This window comes from Polypterus senegalus, chromosome 13 (assembly GCF_016835505.1).
Source record: "Polypterus senegalus isolate Bchr_013 chromosome 13, ASM1683550v1, whole genome shotgun sequence".
Taxonomy (NCBI): Eukaryota; Metazoa; Chordata; class Cladistia; order Polypteriformes; family Polypteridae; genus Polypterus; species Polypterus senegalus.
Window position 1 is genome coordinate 148,913,178 of NC_053166.1, and position 21,748 is coordinate 148,934,925.

At 43.6% G+C, this 21,748-nt stretch overlaps 1 protein-coding gene across 10 annotated transcripts in view; it reads right to left on the minus strand.

The window, feature by feature from the left end:
- rbfox1 (RNA binding fox-1 homolog 1) overlaps nucleotides 1-21,748 on the minus strand; it is a 2,577,027-nt gene that overhangs the window by 1,997,664 nt on the left and 557,615 nt on the right. The window lies entirely within an intron of this gene.

A 21,748-nucleotide genomic window follows, 5' to 3' on the forward strand; every position in this document is an offset into this window, starting at 1 on the left:
CACATCTGATTGCATGGCTGCACAGGACTTTAACATCATTGCTAAGATGGCAGATGACACAGCTGTGGTGGGCCTGATCTCCACCAACAGTTAGCCCGCCTACCTGGATGAAGTGGAGCACTTGTCACCCTGGTGTCAGGACTACAGTCTACATCTGAATGTCAGTAAACTCGGGGACCTACAGCTGAGCACTTCATTAAGCTGCTGGGGATGAAACTTCTTGACAGGTAAACCCCAGGTAGTTCGATTGGTTGTCCATACCTCATCACCACTTACTCTCAAAACAGGGGCTCCACAGGGCCGAGTTCTCACTCCTCTGCTACACATCTGATTGCATGGCTGCACAGGACTTTAACATCATTGCTAAGATGGCAGATGACACAGCTGTGGTGGGCCTGATCTCCACCAACAGTTAGCCCGCCTACCTGGATGAAGTGGAGCACTTGTCACCCTGGTGTCAGGACTACAGTCTACATCTGAATGATAGTAAACTCGGGGACCTACAGCTGAGCACTTCATTAAGCAGCTGGGGATGAAACTACTTGATAGGTAAACCCCAAGTGGTTTGAGTGATTGGCCATACCTCATCACTCCTTACTCTCAAATCAGGGGCTCCACAGGGCCGAGTTCTTGCTCCTCTGCTATACAACTGACTGTATGGTTGCACAAGACTTTAACATCATTGTTAAGTTGGCAGATGACACAGCTGTGGTGAACCTGATCTCTACCAACAGTGACCTGGCTTACCTGAATGAAGTGGAGAGCTTGTCACTCTGGTGTCAGGACAAAAGTCAACATCTGAATGGAACTGATTGTGGGCTTTGGGAGATAACAGCTGAGGCACAACTACCTCCTCACTATTAACAGCACTCAGATGGAGATACCTTGGTATAAGATACTCATGAAAGAAAAAAATATTTTGTTGTTTTAAATAATTACTTCAATCTTAAGTGCATGGGGTTCCCAACCCAGACCTCAGGCACCCCCAATCTACCCGGACCTTTGCTTACTCCCAGTACCAGGTAAACAGTAAAATCATACTGACCCATATGGGCATCATATAATTTTTGATTTCACAGTTTGATGGATCCCATATTTTGGCCCATATAAAACACAAATGGGGCCTATATGAGCTTGTAACCTGAGTAGTAGATGTAACTTTGGCAGCCATGACAGCCTTGAGTCTGTGTGCCCAGGTATTTCTCTCTGTAAGCTTTGCACATCTAGACACTGTTGGCAGTTTACAGAAGCTTCCCATCCAAACTAATGGAGTTTGAGAGGATCTGCCAAGAAGAATGGGATAAACTTCCTGAATCCAGGTGTCCAAAGCTTGTAGAGGTTTAACAAGACGACTTGACTGAATTAGGAGTTTGAATGTTTACACAAACAAGAGATTTCACTTTATGATTTTTAATAAATCTGCAAACCGTTCTGAAAGAATGTTTTCATTTTGAATGCAGTTTGTTGGGCAAAAAAGGCAAATATATCCATTTCAAATGACATCCATCCATCCATTATCCAACCCGCTGTATCCTAACTACAGGGTCATGGGGGTCTGCTGGAGCCAATCCCAGCCATCACAGGGTGCAAGGCAGGAAATAAACCCTGGGCAGGGTGCCAGCCCACCACAGGGCGTGTACACACACACACACACACACACTAGGGACAATTTCAGATCGCCAATGCACTTAATCTGCATGTCTTTGGGAGGAAACCCATGCAGACACGAGGAGAACATGCAAACTCCATGCAGGGAGGACCCGGAAAGAGAACCTGGGTCTCCTAACTGCAAGGCAGCAGCGCTACCCACTGCGCCGCCATGCCGCCCGTTTCAAATGACATCTACAACACAATAAAGTGTTGTGGCTGTGTGCGGGAATGACAGGTCTCTTGATCAAATTTGGGGCATCAATCGGATCACCCCATTTAATTCAACAAAAAGTTAAACAAAACATAAACGCTTCAAGGTGTTATGTGTCTTTCCTTCGGGATTACAAATAAACAAAAAAAGATTCGGCTTTAGTCGTAGGATCAGGGTCTGTTTGCTCAGAAGCTCCATCTGGCGGGTCAATCTTGCCAAAAAGATGCCAGGGTTCTTATGGTCGGGGAACACAGAAGGGGCGTGGCTAAGTGCCCTCACTGGTTGGTTTCTCGGTGCTGCTGGGAGACAAGGAGAAGACAATGTTAGCAAAAGCGCCCTACTCTCGTCTCGGTGGGTCATTAATACCTCGATCAAGATCCTCCGATGCACATGCGTGGCAGTGTGCACAAAAGTGAATGGCTCTGAATACTTCCTGAATCCACCATTTGAAAAGCTCCATGCTGTCAATCGTCCTTCTGTGACATGTTTGAATAAAAGCCCATCAAACATCCCTTCACATTTTCTCACTTCTGTTGTCTTGAGTTATTTTGTGTCACCTTCCTTATCTGTTCTGCCATTTTTAGTTCATTGCTATTGTTCAAGTAAGCAAATGCTACTGATAAAATTGGAGGAGCTTAATATTTTTTATGTTAGGACATAGCAGGCAGTCGTCCGATGTGGGCACTGGATGGTGTTAGTTGCACAGTCCATCTCATTGTAAAATATCAAAAGAATTCCTAAGTCACAGCTGTGCCTAAGTGGTTGCAGTCCACCTCACCTGCTTTGGCTGTCAGTGTCACTTGCTCCGTACTTCCTAGCCATTTGGTGAACTTGAGGGGGTTAAATTTGTGCAAGCTCGGCTGCCAGTGGCATAGATGAATGAATGGAGCTGTCCTGGTGGGTAATGAAAAACTATCTGAGGTGACTCTTTTGTCATTGATTACAAAGGTATTGTAGGGGGAGGATGATGGTTTACACTGTCTTGCTGTGCCTCTCACGCCTGCTGCGGAGGACAAGGTGTGCTTGTTTTTTTTTTTTTGGTGGCGGCAACCCAAATTTATATTGATAGCTGAGGGAGGCAGTGTGTTCCTTGACCTTACGTGAGGAGGACACCTCGCAACACCCCAAGGTGTGCTCCGATATTATGAGCTTGAATTTCACGACTTGAGCCCTGCAGGGTGATTACTTTCCTTTTCCATGTGTATTATAAGCAATACCAACTTTTTCATTTCTTGCTAAAAGTATAAAGCATCTAATGCGATGTAAAGAATAAAAAACGAGTTGCGACCTGACATGGCAGGGCACAATCCTGCTGCTCAACACTGCAGGGTGAAGGTCGAATGAGATGACCACCCAACAAGGCGCTGTGATATGCTTGGTGCCGATGCCATCACGTGTATCGACTGTGTGATTTCTGAAGTTATTCATGTAATGCCACCCCTAGTCAAGTCAAGTCAAGTTAGGGAGCATGCACTGGTACAGTGCAGGTGTTATGTGGGCGACCCCTTGGCCTGGTCTAGCAACTCGGGACCCCAACAACGAGGATCTTATGAGCCGGATCATCCTTGGGGAAACGTGCCACGTGGCAGTAGTGCCATAACTGATACTCCCTCACAATGCAGGTAGTGTGCCTCATTCGGGACTCCATGAGCAACACAAAGTAAAACCCACGGTACCCAAGGATTTTCCGGAGAGACACAGTACCAAATGAGTCCAATCTTCGTCTCAGGTCACTGGATAGCGTCCATGTCCCACAACCATATAGCAAGACAGGAAGCACCAGGATTCTAAAGACTTGGACCTTCATCCTTTTGCAGAGATATCGGGAGCACCACACACCCCTTTGTCAGCGATCTCATGACCCCCCATGCTCTCCCAATCTGCCTACTGACTTCATAGGGAGAGTCACCAGAGACATGAATGTCACTGCCGAGGTTATAAACCTCTCAACAAGGTCCACACTCTCTCCACAGACAGACACGCTTTGGTTTTTATCAGGATATTCGCAAGCCCAGACACTCAGAATCCTCACTCAGTCTCTCGAGAAACCCGGTCAGAGCCTTCATTGACTCCGTAAAGATCACAGCATCGTCAAGATCCATGAATCTTTCTTCACCAACAGATGCCCCACAGCCACTGGACCCCATGACTCTGCCCAACACCCAGTCCATGTAAGCATTGAACAGAGTAGGAGCAGAACACCCCCCTGAAGAACCCTAGAATCAACTGGGAAAAACGCAGAGGTTCCTCCTCCAGTCTGCACAGCACTCACAGTACCAGTGTACAGGCCGGCCATGATATCCAGCAACCTTGAGGGGATTTCACGAACCCTCAGGATGTCCCACAGGGCCGTTTAATAACCACTGTGTGGTTATTGTTTCAGTTTCCATAGATCACGTAGAGTTACCCTCATGAGGATTGTGGAGGGGCCATGGGAGTAGGCCAAATCAGTCTACATGTGTTTCATGGACTTAGAGAAGTCGTATGACGGTGTTCTTTGCGAAATTCTATGGTGCTGGTAGAGTATGGGGTTCTGGGAACCTTAATAAGTGCTATGCGGACCCTGCAGGATCACATTGAGAGCTGTGTCCTCATACTCAGAAAAACATCAGCATGGTTTCCAGTGGGTGTGGGACTCTGCCAGAACTGTGCATTGTCTCCTGTCCTGTTTGTGATTTTTCATCAAGGTGCAGCCCGGGGAGGGGAGGATAGGACAAGGGGTGCATGTCGGTGGACTTTCTGCAGACAACGTGGTCCTGTTGGATTCATCGGGCAGAGAACCCCAACACGCATTGAGATGGTTTGTGACCAATTGTGAGGATCAGCACCTCCAAATCAGAGGCCATGGTCCCGGCCATCTGACCTTACCTTAAATTACTTGTTTCGATGTTACTTATTCTTTCATATTTTTGCCTAATCTTAATTGTTTGCCTTTCCTTGCAACTTTCTCTTTGTCATCTTGTAAAGCACTTTGAGCTACATTGTTGTATGAAAATGTATTATAGATACTGTTCGTAGATAAATGTTGTTGTCCTCAGTTGGAAAAAGGTGGACTGTCCTCTCCGAGTGGGAGGTGAGTTACTGCCTCAACTGGAGGCGGTTACGCATCTCAGGGTTAGGGAATCCATTCCCAGACGGGTTTATCCATTCCCGGGAATTTGGGAATCCTGCATGTCAATCCCGGGAATCCCAGGCTCCCAGGGATGACACAGCGCACGGGCATCTCACATGTGAACGGTTTTAGAACGACCGACACTTATTTTTAATAAAACAACTGCAATATGTTGAGACCAATAAAAGACTAACCTTATCTACAAGCAGTTCATGCTGTCATATAAGTACATGTATCTGGTTAGTTGCGGTAATAAGAGCGTAGAAAGCACAACGTGTCCAGCGTGCGGTTGTCCAGGTGAGAGCGCAAATTCGTGCAGAGTGTGCCAGCCACCGAGAAAGCACGCTCTGTCTCCACTGAAGTAGGCGGCACAGTCATCAGATACTGATACACTTGTTCTAAACAACACCTGCGCTTGCCGTTGCTCTGAAACACCGCCATTTCAGAAGTTACTGATGCATCCAGTTTCTTGTCATCATTCTGTGATGGCAAGTTTCTTGGCATGATAATGCAGATGCAACAGACTGACGCATTGCAATTTCAAGCTGCTGTTCAAAGCTGTTGTCTGACAGACGTCAATGAATTCTGCCCCGTCCTGGCATTCGTGAGCTGCAGAGTGCAGACTCCTCCCAGTCCACTGTGCTCAGTCTTAGTGGGACCCGGGAGACTGACTGCTGCTGGTCTGTTGCTGACTGAATTAACAGGCAACACACTACACCGTGGGCAAAAAAAAGTGCCACTTTATTACAGTCGACCCTTGACATACTGTACGAAAGGCCTGACATGCGAACAACTTGATTTACAATCAAATTTTTTGTTTTGATTTACGACCAACATCTTGCGTTACGACCCGAATGCGGTCATGTGTATCCGCTTGTGAGATTGTAAACAAACAGCCGAGAGCGTTCGTAAGCGTCAGTCGGAGCCCAGATACATGTGTTTGTGGACGTAATTTCGGTCAGTGCAGTGATTTATCTATATATGTAATTCACTAAGACCATGGCATGCAAGACGCATAATAGCTAAGGAAGGAAGAGAAGGTAACAAAGGTAAAGAAAGCGATTGTTAAGGGATGTTAGCTAGCGGGCTGGCGCCGCACATGATGATGTCATCAGGCTGAGTCCGCACCGGCTTGCTTTGGAGTGTATTATTACAGCAGTTCACAACACGGCCAGCTTTGAACTGAGTGCTCGACTACTGTCATTATTAACTGGAGAAACAGCGATCACAATCGAAACGAAGAAGGAAATTGTGTGGAAATATGAGAGTGGCGTTCGTGACCGATCTCGCTAATATGTACAGCATGTCGAAATCCACCATCTCGACAATTTTACAAAGGAAAGATTTGCATAAGGAGGCTCCTTCTAAACAATAACCACCTTACGTTTCATTCTCCTCCTCCTCCCTTCCTGCAGCCCAAAGATGTCAAATTAAATGGTGAGTACAGTGTGAAATTGTTGTTTCTGGAAGGCTAGGCATTTTTTATAAATTTTTGGTTAGTACATTAGAAAAATTATTGGTTTGTTGGTAAATTATGCGCATTATACAACCCTTTTTTATTATGAAAAGGTTAAGTAAGTGTTGCAGTGGGAGGTTCGGAGCGCATTATGGGTATTTCCATTATTTCTTATGGGAAAAATAGTCTTGACTTACAACCAACTTGAGTTACAACCAACCCTCGCGAACAAATCGAGTTCGTAAGTCAAGGGTCCACTGTATTTTCAACTATAACTCTGTTATTTCTTGATTGATTTTTACACTTTTACATGCTATATATGCGAGCTTGGCCGTTCCCGGTTTCCTGGGAATTACAGCAGTTTCATTCCCGGGAATGGACTCCCTACTCAGGGTCTTGTTCACGAGTGACATGAAAGTGGATGTTGAGATCGACAGATGGATCAGGGTAGCGAGTGCAGTTATGTGGTCGCCACACCCATCTGTAATGGTGAAGAAGGGGCTGAGTCAGAAGGTGAAGCTCTCGAATTACCGGTCGCTCTACATCTCTACCCTCACCTGTGGTCATGACCGAAATGCTGAGATCATGGGTACAAGCAGCTGAAATGAGCTTTCTCTGCAGCGAGGCTGTAAGGTGAGAAGTAGACACATCCACATCAAGAGGAGCCAACTGAGGTTGTTCAGGCCTCTGGTACGGATGCATCCTGGACACTGGAAGGAGACCCCGCGGAAGACCCAGGCCTTTGCTGTTAAGATTATATCTCCCAGATCGCACTCTATGAGCTGGCATGTGTGGCTGGGGAAAGGGATGTATGGGCCTCACGGCTAAGAATGTTGCCTCTGTGATCCGGTCTCAGATTAGTGGTGGAGAATGAATGAATGAATGAAAGAATGAATGTAGAGTGGCTTTCATTTAGAACACACAAATGGAATGGTGTAGCTACAAAAAAATATATATTTTTGAAACTGATTAGAAGAAATCTTGTGAGCCTGAGTGGTGGTAGAACCTGTGATCTATAAAAAGGATTCATCCATCCATTATCCAACCCGCTATATCCTAAATACAGGGTCACGGGGTTCTGCTGGAGCCAATCCCAGCCAATACAGGGTGCAAAGCAGGAAACAAACCCTGGGCAGGGCACCAGCCCACCACAGAAAAAGGATTCACCCCCTGGGAATTTTTCACGTTTTATTCTTACACACCACTGAATCTCAATGGATTTAATTTGGCTTTTTTGATAATGAACAACACAGAAATACCCTATGTCTCGGCGTTCGAGATACCCCCGCAGTCACACCTTATTTTTCACGCCCGAATTTAAAATGCTTCTTTCTATGGTGACTATACTGAACGCAGCTCATTACATTTAAACCAGAATTACGGACATCATGTCAGAAAATCCCAATTTGTGCACTCTGTAAGGGACACAACAGAGTGCTGACATTTTCTGCTATTTTTCGTCACACCTTCTGTCAGAGTCTCTGAGAGGTGAGCAAGTTGTTAGGCCGCCACTTTCCCATGTCCTCCTGTGGTGATCCAGCTGTTAAAATATGTTTAGATGAAGTCCAACAGATGGCGCTAAACAAATGCACGAAGCCTGCCTGCCAAAGCCTCTCCCAGCTTGTGACCACAGTCCTGTCTTGGCCGATCCTGAGTAGGGAGACTCCCTGCCTCATTTGAACAATATAACGTTTAAGTGGACACAGGTAAATGCTTGACATGGATGGCCTTGGAAAGGAATGGTGGAAACAGGCAGTGTAGCTGCCGGAGTGTAAGGCGAGTTTAAGCATAAATGGATAAAACGCGTGCCGAAAGAAATCTCTCAATCCAAAAATCCATCCCGCTATATCCTAACTAAAGGGTCACTGGGGGTCTACTTGAGCCAATCCCAGCCAACACAGGGCGCAAGGCAGGAAACAAACCCTGGGCAGGGCACACATACACACACCAGGGACAATTTAAAATCACCAATGCACCTAACCTGCATGTCTTTGGACGGAAACCCACGCAGACACAGCGAGAACATGCCAACTCCACGCAGGGAAGACCCGGGAAGCGAACCCGGGTCTCCCAACTGTGAGGCAGCAGCATTACCCACTGCGCCACCGTGCCGCCCCAGTCCAAAAATTCATTTTCAAAATATTTACTGAAAATTCAAAGCAAATAATCCACACAAGAATAAGGAAAAAAGTTTTTACACACATAGAACAAAATGCAAAAAAAAAGAAAAAATGTATCTTCTCAAAACTTAGCTTTTCTAGTTAACTTTAGCTGTTTCTATACTTAAAGATTCTTAACTTCTTTTTCTGTACACCTTAAACATACGGCACAGCACTTTCAATTAAGTGCTTTGTCTTACATGTTACTCGACACACAAAACACGCACACAAGGCACGCAAGGCTTAAAAGCAGTGGTTTAAAACAGTGTGCCCTCTACACCTTACACATGGCAAGGCTGATCACAAACTGAGAATAATGTTTATTCAGAGAAGCTAGAAATAGTTAGAATATACCAATTCAATTTAACTTATGGGGGTTATAGGAACCTCCCATAGATTATGCACTATCATTTAGTAAAACATTTAGGAATCTTATGTAACTAGGAAATGGCTCTTACAGGCGGCATGGCCTGTCTGCACAGGGTAACCAGATGATGGCCTCTCTTCAGGAAGGAAAACGGCAGAGAGAGAGACAGCACCACATGCCTTTGCAGGCCTCATCGATCGAATTCTAATGGTCTGCTACCCTCCACTTGTGCAAGCAGGAGTGCGTAGTACTCATCGACTCAGCTTAGCTCAGGCAGATTCAGCTCCCAGTCCAACAAATGCTTTCCTACTGGAGGGCAACACGTTCTATCTATCCATTCCACTCCAGCCTTTCTACCTGGGTGAAGTGTTCATAGAATGTAAAGGGTTCCAGTCTTTGATAATTGAACCTCATACAAACTAATGTTGTGTAATCGGTCACAAGTAGATTGGTGCAAAGCCTTCAAAGCTCACCAGTCCAGGAGCTGGTCAACATAAAATTGTTAAGGTCATTTCTCCACGGCCACGTGTATTCCCATAGGCCAGCTAGTCAGTCAGTTCCTGATATTTTATCTATACTACTCCTAACCTGTACAGCAATTGGATGCTAAAGTATTTTTTTCTAAGTGAATATTTTTATCTTAACGTCATTACAAAATCTTCAATACACATTCCATCCATCCAGAGACCACGCCAGACCTATCAGCTTACTAAGACAAAGAGCCACCCGATTGCCTACGCACACTGGATACGTGTGAGATGATATCCATCCAGGTTGTGTTGTGCATAATTTGTCACATTTACTTACTTTGCTTCTGTTTTAGGCACATTAGCTACCATAAGTTAAAGAATTTCAATGTGATAATAAAGACATGAAAAATACTGTAAACCTTCTCTTCTGCTTGTTTTGCTTTGTGGCAGGCTGGTTAGTTTAAACATAAGAGGACTATCATGGAGATTTCGTACACTCTGCTCAGGCCCATGTAATAACAAGTCTAACAGGGACAACACAGTCACCCTAGGACTCGTTCACAATAAAACAGCAACAGACACTGTGAAACCAGTCAATACTGCAAACCACCTTGAATTTTTCATTATCTTCTTATATAATACGCTACCGTGGCTGTCTGTTTGTCTGTCCAGGATTTTAAATCACCTGTAGCTCCCAAACCGTTTCACCTATTGACTTGACATTTGGTACACATAAACTACATGACGTCTGCTGTCTGTTTTCAGGGTGATGATTGACCTCCAAGGTTATTCCTCTTTTTATTTTTATTTTATTTTATTGTAGAATCAGCTCTCGGCAGCAGGGTGGCCGCGCGGCGCATGTGTACGGGCACCATTCTCATCCCTACCACCTTCGCCATCACTTCCCCTACCCTCTTCATATCGTAAATCATTCATGAGGCAGATTGAACACTTAAGTGAAAAATTAAGGAAAATGTACTAAGCAATTGCAGCTAGGGAATCCATTCTCGGGCTTCCGGACAGTTGTCATTCCCGCATTCCCAGGAATAAAATTGCTGAAATTCCCGGGTGAACAGGAACGGCCAAGCTCGCATATATAGCTTGTAAAAGTGTAAAAATCGATCAAGAAATAACAGAGTTATAGTTGAAAATAATTAAGTGGCACGGTTTTTTGGCCCACAGTGTAGTGTGTTGCCGATTAATTCAGTCAACAACAGACCAGCAGCAGTCAGTCTCCCGGCTCCCACTAAGACTGAGCACAGTGGACTGGGAGGAGTCTGCACTCTGCAGCTCACGAATGCCAGGACGGGGCAGACTTCATTGACGTCTGTGGCACGTGATGTTGACAATACAGGCTGGTGTCAAGTTTCCAACTGGAGCAGAGCTCGGGTCCAGTCGGCAGTTGGAACATCAGTTGTTTGTGTTGAAAGCCTTGAACAAATGGGCGAGTTTGTCGAGTTTAAAAACGAAGGAGTTTCGCAGCATTTTTTGCGCGACTGTGCCGCCTACTTCAGCGGAGGCAGAGCGTGCTTTCTCAGCGGCTGCCGCACTCTGCACGAAGGTGCACTCTCACCTGGACGACCGCACGCTCGACACGTTGTGCTTCCTACGCTCTTATTACCGCAACTAACTAGATACATTTACTTATATGACAACATGAACTGCTTCTAGTTAAGGTTAGTCTTTTATTGGTGTCAACATATTGCCGTAGTTTTATTAAAAATAAGTGTTGCTCATTCTAAAACCGTTCACATGTGAGATGCCCATGCACTATGTCATTTCTGGGAGTCCGGAAGTCCCAGGAATGAAATGTGGGATTCCCGAATTCCTGGGAATGGATAAACCCATCCGGGAATGGATTCCTTAATTGCAACACAAACACTGACTTAATCAGTTTTAACGTGAAAAGATGCCGACGAAAGAAGAAAAGAAGCGGGCTGCTAGGGTGGAGAGAAGAAGAGCTGCCCAGGAAGCAGCAAGAGCTTCAACCTCTATGCAAATGAATGCCAAACGTACAGAGAAAGAGGAGGAAAACTAGGAAAGCTCAGGTCAAGGGTATTCACTACACATTATCGTGCAGTCCACTGTTACTGGTTTTCATATATTTTACCAACCTTATTCCATCCCCTTCTAGCTACACTGGTCTCAAGACAGGAACCAGCTCTGGATTAACCCCTGGGACATCTGAGGGCCATCACAACTCTTCATCTTAACCCTGGATACAGTCTATTAAAAAACAAAACTCCAGATCAAATGATGTGACTTTTCCAGTGCATTTCAGTAGTAGCCTTCATCTACATCAGGCATGTCATATATCACTTGCAACGAGTGCAGAATGCAGCTGCTAGAATCCTAACTGGGAAAAGAAAATCCAAACACATCTCTTCAGTTTTAATGTCACTACACTGGTTACCTGTGTCATTCAGGATTGACTTTAAAATACTGCTTATGGTTTATTTTAGCCTTAAATAATCTCGCTCCATCTTATATATCGGAATGCCTGACACGTTATATTCCAAATCGTAACCTTAGATCTTCAAATGAGTGTCTCCTTAGAATTCCAAAAGCTAAACTTAAAAGAAGTGGTGAGGCAGGCGGCCTTCTGCTGTTATGCACCTAAAATCTGGAATAGCCTGCCAATAGGAATTCGCCAGGCTGATGCAGTGGAGCACTTTAAAACACTGCTGAAAACACATTACTTTAACATGGCCTTTTTATAACTTCACTTTAACTTAATACTGATACTCTGTATGTTCAATTCTTCATAATAACTATTCACAGTGGCTCCAAAATCCATACTGACCCCTACTCTCTCTTCTGTTTCTTTTTCCGGTTTCTTTGTGGTGGCGGCCTGCACCACCACCTACTCAAAGCATCATGATGCTCCAACATTGATGGACTGAAAGCCAGAAGTCTACGTGACCATCATCATCAGGTCCTTCCATGAAAACCCTAAATACAAAGAGGACTGTTTGACTGATGTTAGGTAGAATGCCCAGAGGGGACTGGGCGGTCTCTTGGTCTGGAACCCCTACAGATTTTATTTTTTTCTCCAGCCTTTGGAGTTTTTTGTTTTTCTGTCCACCCTGGCCATCGGACCTTACTCTTATTCTATGTTAATTAATGTTGACTTATGTTTATCTTTTATTGTGTCTTCTATTTCTCTATTCATTTTGTAAAGCACTTTGAGCTACATTTTTTTGTATGAATATGTGCTATATAAATAAATGTTGATTGATTGATTGATGTCAAAATCACTACCATTGGTGGGCCGCTTTGACTGCTATATGTGCGTCAGTGGGCCACACTGTAACAAATACTATTATACAAAGTTACTGTAGCATTCTTTCCAATATTGAAAACTTTAAAAAAATGAACACTTAAAGTTTAAAGAAAAGCAATTTATTTCCATATAATTTCCGTACAACAGCATACAATTAGAGTTTTAGCCTCTTAGCTAGGTCCTTATATAGGAGTCTTACAGTCTGAGACTTATTTCTTTTGTCCCGACACTTGGCATCTCTTGTTAGTAACCAGTTCATCAATATGAGGCTTGAAATCTTGTGCAGCTTTTATGAGGGATGAAAGGTGCTCGACGGTAAGTCTTGAGCGATGTGGGGTTTTGGTAGCTTTCATTAACGAAAACAATTGTCATAAAGGTAAGTGCTTCCAACTTGGCAGTAGAAGAGTAGCACCAAGTGCAAGTATTTTGATTTCTTTCTGTCTTCCTTACTTGAAACAACTAACTTACCTCAAAACTCCTGTCTCAATATGCAGTTGTGTCTTTCACTTTAAGTGACAATTAACAATTGTCAATGAAATCAAAAATACACTATATGACCTTCAAATTACCATCACCAGCTGGATGTAGCCTCCTGCATTCAACAATCTCCTTGTTCCTAAAGCTCCTGTTAAGCAACATCCTGATCCGATGCCTGCGTCACCTCATCTGAATCCTCTCGATGCGGAGGAGCAGTTCCTCTCAGATGACTGAGCTTCTCACCTTATCTTTAAGGGTGTAGTGACCCCGGCTGAGTGATGGTCAACTCTCAGACTGATGGTTTATGAATTTTATTATCGTTTCCGTGACCTTGTTCCATAAACACACTGTAAGAGCTATAAAAGGCAAAGTACAAAATAAAAATCATGTAAATAACTCAACATAAACATTTGTAATCTTTGTTTTACATATAACACAGAGAAATTAATACCTTGTTCACTTTTCAGCGAGGTGCTTGATTGTTAACCCCATATGTCGCCATTTTCCTTTCCTATTCCCGGCAAAACTGCACAATTAATTATGCAAACTAAAAGCACCCAATAACTTGTCAAAATAAAAGTCAAGCAAACGCTGTGATTCAAGCCCTGCTGAAGCATCATGTGTCCTTTACAAAGGGAAAGCCCAGACACTCTGCGGAGGAAACTCGTTTCATCCGCTTGTATTCGTGATCTCGTTCTTTTGGTCACTTCCCACAGCTCATAACCATAGGTGAAGGTAGGAATGTAGATCGACCGGTAAATTGAGAGCTTTGCCTAATGGCTCAGCTCCGTTTTCACCACAAAAGACTGATACAGAGCCCGCATCACTGCGTACGCCGCACCGATCCGCCTGACTATCTCCCGCTCCATTACATGAAAATATGCAAGCTATTACTACTCGTGATGGTCAGTTCTGCCCAGTCTCAGCAGCCAAGCCAGTAGTGTAGCCCGTCAGGCTGCTGCAGCCAAGCACTTCAGTTGTGACATCGCAGCAAAATTAACTTTGGTCAAGGGGGGGCAGTGTCATGCCTAGGATATCGAGGAGCTGACGCCGCAGCTGCAACTATACTAGCAGATGATGTTTCCGGTACCGTAATGCCATGGGAAAATGCGCTTTTGTCAGAAGCCGGAAGAAAGAAAAGTCAATAAGTAATGCCGAAGATCAATCAATCAATCAACATTTATTTATATAGCACATATTCATACAAAAAAAATGTAGCTCAAAGTGCTTTACAAAATGAATAGAAAAATAGAAGACACAATAAAGAATAAACATAAGTCAACATTAATTAACATAGAATAAGAGTAAGGTCCGATGGCCAGGGTGGACAGAAAAAACAAAAAAAAACTCCAAAGGCTGGAGAAAAAAATAAAATCTGTAGGGGTTCCAGACCACGAGACCGCCCAGTCCCCTCTGGGCAATCTACCTAACATAAGTCAAACAGTCCTCTTTGTATTTAGGGTTTTCATGGAAGGACCTGATGATGATGGTCACGTAGACTTCTGGCTTTCAGTCCATCAATGTTGGTGCATCATGATGCTTTGAGTAGGTGGTGGTGGCGCAGGCCGGAAAAAGAAACAGAAGAGAGAGTAGGGGTCTGTACGGATTTTGGAGCCACTGTGAATAGTTATTGTGATGAATTGAACATACAGAGTATCAGGATTAAGTTAAAGTGAAGTTATGAGAAGGCCATGTTAAAGTAATGTGTTTTCAGCAGTGTTTTAAAGTGCTCCACTGTATCAGCCTGGCGAATTTCTATTAGCAGGCTATTCCAGATTTTAGGTGCATAACAGCAGAAGGCCGCCTCACCACTTCTTTTAAGTTTTGTTCTTGGAATTCTAAGGAGACACTCATTTGAGGATCTAAGGTTACGATTTGGAATATAACGTGTCAGGCATTCCGATATATAAGATGGAGCGAGATTATTTAAGGCTTTATAAACCATAAGCAGTATTTTAAAGTAATGACACAGGCAACCAGTGTAGTGACATCAAAACTGGAGAAATGTGCTCAGATTTTCTTTTCCCAGTTAGGATTCTAGCAGCTGCATTCTGCACTCGTTGCAAGTGATTTATGTCTTTTTTTGGGTAGTCCTGAGAGGAGTGCGTAGATGCAGAATGATTCAATCACAAACGATAGTAATCATTTTGTATAAGTTTAGTGCTAACTAGGATCTGTCATGCGGGCCGCACAGATTTCTGTTGAGGGCCGCATGCGGCCCGCGGGCCACGTGTTTGACATGCCTGATCTACATAATCCTCGTGAGTTGTGGACAGTCGGCAGTGCACTCCTCAGTCACCCAATGTGATATGGCCTAGCGACTCACTCCAGCTAACAGGTTTTTTCTTTAGTTGTGGTGGTGGGCTCTGAGTGAATGAGAACTGACAATCAATGAATGTGCATCCGGCAGTGCAGTGACGAGGAGTCAGAACTGAGCTCACTTCGGACCTCGCAAACAGAAGAGAAGCTCGCCTGTTCTAAGTATCATGACAGAATGGAAATAAGAAAAATAAAGGCGGAGATTGTGGCTGAACGTTTTATCAAGGCAGCATTCAGAAAAAGGGGTGTGAATGCCACACGGGTTGGACGGGCATCCCGACCAGAGAAGGGGATGGTTCCTTACCCGGAAAGGGGGGCTCCATAACAGGCAGATGGGCATCCCGACCAAGACAAAGGAAGGAGTCAGACCCTGAAGTGATGGCTGGAAGAGATGGACAGACAACCCACAAGTGGTACAACATACTGCATTGCTGGGCACTTTTTATTTTCCCAGAATAGGAGATGTCAGCAGCCTTCTGTATTGGCGCCCATTTGGAAACCAGTAGGGAATGCTGGGAGATGTAATGCAGCAATACAGCCCATCTAGGCGACCATGGGTGCCACAAGAGAGTGCTGTCGGGATATACACTCCCTAAAATGGGACTTCCGCATGACCCGGAAGTACATCCTTCAGGCAGTGGCCCTGGCACCGGAAGTACTCCTGGGTCCTTAATAAAAGGGGCCGCACTCCCTTACCCAGGTGAGTCGGAGCTTGGAGGACATAAGCATCACTCGACTGGAGGAGGGCAGTGCAGTGGTGGTGAGAGGCATTGTATTTTGGTGGAGAGAGACAACCTGTCTCTCTGCTTTTGTTATTAATAAAACTTCCATTATTTGAACCCGGGATGCTTTGTGTGTTCATGGTCAAGAGTTTTGGGGCTCGCTGACACCCCAGTTTCCATCACAGGGGGCAAGCAAGACTGTGCTGGAAGGATGGCACACAATCGGTCAAATTGACATGGCCAGCAATTATCAGTCACTTAAACGATAAGATCAGATGCCCAATGACTACATGTCTCGAAATGTGACATCAGCTGGGATATCCGTAAAGGAAGGAAGGTCATTTGGCACAAATTTCCAGTTTATTTCATTGGTGTTAAGGGCTGGATAACTAACAGTGATTAACTTTTAATTGCTTACCACAATGATAGGAAGCATTTAACGCCCAGTATTCAACAAATCATAGTCTCTGGTATGGAACAGGGATATTGACCTTCTGCCCACCGGTGTCACTTGACATTTCTGTAGGCGCACTTCTTCAATGTCCTAGACAAAACGAGGACCAGCATGCACTGATAACCTCGATAAAAGACCGCCTCGCCAGACAAATTTCTCTTCTTCAAATCATTTCACTTTAATAGACGGCGTCACGCCTTATTAGTTGGCAGTGGTGACAGTCTGCAATTGAAATCTCACCAGCACTCCTCCCACCCAACACATACACAATACTGTCAACAAAATCACCTTCATTACAAATGGCACCTTGCGAATTCTCTGTAAATACCAGGGACCCCCCAGTGCTATAATGAGGGTGACGCATATCAAAGATAAGCCTGTAGCGCTCAGCCTTGGTGCGACTGGTATCTAGTCTTGAGCAGGATCCCCGCGTTGGCGCTGGGTAATTACTAAAGGGATTTCGGGTGCATCAGACTGACAGCTCAGGGTTTTACCTTTCAATCTTTTCTCGTCCACAGAAGCTGAAATGAGTTCGACAAGACATGAATTAAAAGAAGAAAGGCCGAGGGAGGGGGCTGTCTGCTTTCTTGTGTACACGCATAGGCGATTACTTGACAAATGTTTCCGTTTGGCGCTCCACCTTAGAGCTCCAGCACATCTGCAGTAGGCGTTAGTATGACATGGAAGGACATACGGTGCACGTGTTCACTTCATCAAGCACCTGACAGATTTACCGTTAAAGCCACTAACAGCTCTTATGATACATGGATATGGTTATACTAGTTCTCTGCCTTGTTAACGGCACCCTCGTCTTAAGTTAACTACTTCCATAAATAGCAACACATCATTGCTTCAGTCAGCACCTTCTTGATTTTTTAAATATACATTTCTACAAACTCGCAACCCTAAACACTTGTCATTTAAAATTTTTAAACTATCTTTTACTTGGTTTCCCAGTTACACAAGTTAGAAAATGTGCAAAGAGTGCAATGGTCAGGTGTGTTTGGGGTCAAAAAGACCAGTATCACAGTGCTGTTTATTATGCAGCGGTGTGGATTGGCACATCAGATAAAAACCCATTCAGCTTTACATAATACATGGCAGCAGGAGTTTTTGAACACATGAAATTCTGAAGAAAGTTTTTTTGTTATATACAGGCATACGTACACACTTTATCTCCTTCACAAAATCATTCATGGACTTCACAACAAAATAATATTTAAAATCTCCACATGGATAGATAGCTAGCTAGCTACATGATAGATAGATAGATAGATAGATAGATAGATAGATAGATAGATAGATGTGAAAGGCACTATATAAATGATAGATAGATAGATAGATAGATAGATAGATAGATAGATAGATAGATAGATAGATAGATAGATAGATAGATAGATAAGGCATATAATAGATAGATAGATAGATAGATAGATATGTGAAAGGCACTATATAGATAGATAGATAGATAGATAGATAGATAGATAGATAGATAGATAGATAGATAGATAGATGTGAAAGGCACTATATAATAGATAGATAGATAGATAGATAGATAGATAGATAGATAGATAGATAGATAGTGAAAGGCACTATATAATATGATAGATAGATAGATAGATAGATAGATAGATAGATAGATAGATAGATAGATAGATGTGAAAGGCACTATATAAATGATAGATAGATAGATAGATAGATAGATAGATAGATAGATAGATAGATAGATTTGAAAGGCACTATATAAATGATAGATAGATAGATAGATAGATAGATAGATAGATAGATAGATAGATAGATTTGAAAGGCACTATATAATAGATAGATAGATAGATAGATAGATAGATAGATAGATAGATATGCACACTTTGTGTTGTACATATAATTTTAAACTGATTTCCACCCATTAATCTACACTTAATAGCCCATATTGTCAAAGATGTTGTCATAAAGGTTTGCAGATTCATTAAAAGTTTTTTAAAACATCACATTTGTCACTCATAGAAGTATTCAGACCCCTCATTCAGTGCTTTGTGGAAGCTATAAGCTTTGCACATCTGAATTTAGGCAGGGTATTCCATCCTTCCTGGCAGATCTTTCCTCTCAAGCTCCATTAGATTGGATAGGAAGTGTCTCTAAACTGCCATCTTCAGGTTTTCAGATATTCTACGGGGTTTAAGTCTGGGCTTTGGTGGGCTCACTTAAGGACAATCAGAGACTTGTCCTGAGGCCATTCCAGTGTTCTTGTCTGTATATTGTCGGTGACTGTGCTGAAAGGTGAACTGTTGCCCCAAACTGAGATCACTTGCACTTTGAAGCAGGTCTCCTTCAAGGACCTCTCTGTATTTGTCTCTATTCATCCTACTCTCAATTCTGACCAGTCTTTCTACTCCTACCAGTGAGAGGCACCCCCACAGCATGATGATGCTGCTGCCACCATACTACACTGTAGAGATGGCATTAGTCAGGTGATGAATAGTGCCAGTCAAAGCACTTGCAGTTCTGCCCAAACAGTTCCATCTTTGTCTCATCAGACCAAAGAATCTTTCTCCTTGCGCTCTCTGAGTCAATTTAAATGCCTTCTGGTAAGCTCCAAGCAGGAGTTAGACACTTCACCATTAATGTTTGATAGATGATAGAGTGGTGCTGAATAAGTTGTCCCTTGGTCAGGTTCTCCTATCTCAAAGGACTTCTGAAGCTCTGTTAGAGTGACCATTAGACTCCCAGACTAAGGCCCTTTTTGCCCGGTTACTCAGTTTAGCTGGATGTCCAGCTCTAGGAAGGCTCCTAGTGGTTCCAAACGTCTGCCGTTTCACAATTATTTGGACCCCTGTGCTCCTGGGAACACACAAAGCTTTACTAATGTGTGTATCCTTCTTCTCTGTCTCTGCCTCATTACAATTGGATTGCTGAGGCCCACAGAGAGTTCCTTGGACTTCATGGCTTGGTTTTTGTCCTGATGTGCAGTGTGAATTTTAAGACCTTCTATACACGGGCACATGTGTGCATTTTATTAGCAATGTCTAGTCAATTCAGATTGTTAAAGGTGGACTCCAATCAAGTTCTGGATGCATCTCAAGGAGAATGAAAGAAAACAGGAGGCACTGGAGTACAATCTGGAGTGCCACAGCCAAAGGGCCTGAATACTTATAGCAGGGGTCTCCTACAGTACCTGCTGGTTTTTATTCTAACCCTTTTCTTAATTGGTGACCTGTTTTTGCTCCTAATTAATCTCATGTTATTTGACTTGCTCTTGAAGAGTCAGGCCCCTTAATTGTTTCTTTCTCCTTAATTAGCAGCCAGACAATAATGTTATATGCAGTAAAATAAACCAAAACATGACCAGCAAACTGTGTCGATCATACAATATCTGAACATAAAGCAGCCGTTCTCAAACTTTCGTATTTTGCGCCCCCTTTTCTACCTGGAATAATTCTGCACCCCTGCATAATATAAGATAGATGAGAATAACCCCTGATACAACTAACAAAGGTATGATAGTCGTGCGGTGTCGCAGCATCCTATCATTTTTACTTCCATAGGATTTGCATGTGTTTGGCTAACTTCGATGAAATATTTGCAATTTATTTTTTTAAAGTGCTTTAATAAGGGCGGCATGGTGGCGCAGTGGGTAGCGCTGCTGCCTCGCAGTTAGGAGACCTGGGATCGCTTCCCGGGTCCTCCCTGCGTGGAGTTTGCAAGTTCTCCCCGTGTCTCCAGTTTCCTCCCAAAGACATGCAAGTTAGGTGGATTGACGACTCTAAATTGGCCTTGGTGTGTTTGTGTGTGTCCTGTGGTGGGTTGGCACCCTGCCCGGGATTGGTTCCTGCCTTGTTCCCTGTGTTGGCTGGGATTGGCTCCAGCAGACCCCTGTGTTCAGATTCAGCGGGTTGGAAAATGGATGGATGGATGGAAGTGCTTTAATACAGGGGACTGTACTTTCTCCGGTCCTGTTCAGTCTATATACATCAGACTTCCAATATGACTCGGAGTCCTGCCACGTGCAAAAGTTCGCTGATGACACTGCTATTGTGGGCTGCATCAGGAGTGGGCAGGAGGAGGAGTATAGGAAACTAATCAAGGACTTTGTTAAATGGTGCGACTCAAACCACTTACACCTTAACACCAGCAAGACCAAGGAGCTGGTGGTGGATTTTAGGAGGCCCAGGCCCCTCATGGACCCCGTGATCATCAGAGGTGACTGTGCAGAGAGTGCAGACCTTTAAATATCTGGGAGTGCAGCTGGATGACAAATTGGACTGGACTGCCAATACTGATGCTCTATGTAAGAAAGGTCAGAGCAGACTATACTTTCTGAGAAGGTTGGCATCCTTCAACATCTGCAGTAAGATGCTGCAGATGTTCTACCAGACGGCTGTGGCGAGTGCCCTCTTCTACGCGATGGTGTGCTGGGGTGGCAGCATAAAGATGAAAGACGCCTCACGCCTGGACAAACTTGTTAAGAAGGCAGGCTCTATTGTAGGAGTAAAGTTGGACAGTTTGACATCTGTGGCAGAGCGACGGGCATTAAGCAAACTCATGTCAATCATGAAGAATCCACTGCATCCACTTAACAGTGTCATCTCCAGACAGAGGAGTAGCTTCAGTGACAGACTTTTGTCACCGTCCTGCTCCACTGACAGACTGAGGAGATCGTTCCTCCCCCGCACTATGCGACTCTTCAATTCCACCCGGGGGAGTAAATGCGAACATTAATTTTATTTTAATTCTTTTCATTTTTATTACTATTTAATTTAATATTGTTTCTTTGTATCAGTATACTGCTGCTGGATTATGTGGATTTCCCCTTGGGATTAATAAAGTATCTATCTATCTATCTATCTATCTATCTATCTATCTATCTATCTATCTATCTATCTATCTATCTATCTATCTATCTATCTATCTATCTATCTATCTAATAATAAAATGCCTTGTGTGGTTTTTGGTAGTAATTCTAATCCCAAAAACAAAGCTTAAATTATTTATTCTTATTTTATTATTTTTTTATGTAAAGAAATGATTAAATATGTTTTAATTTTTAAAAATCTCGTAAACGAGGACACCG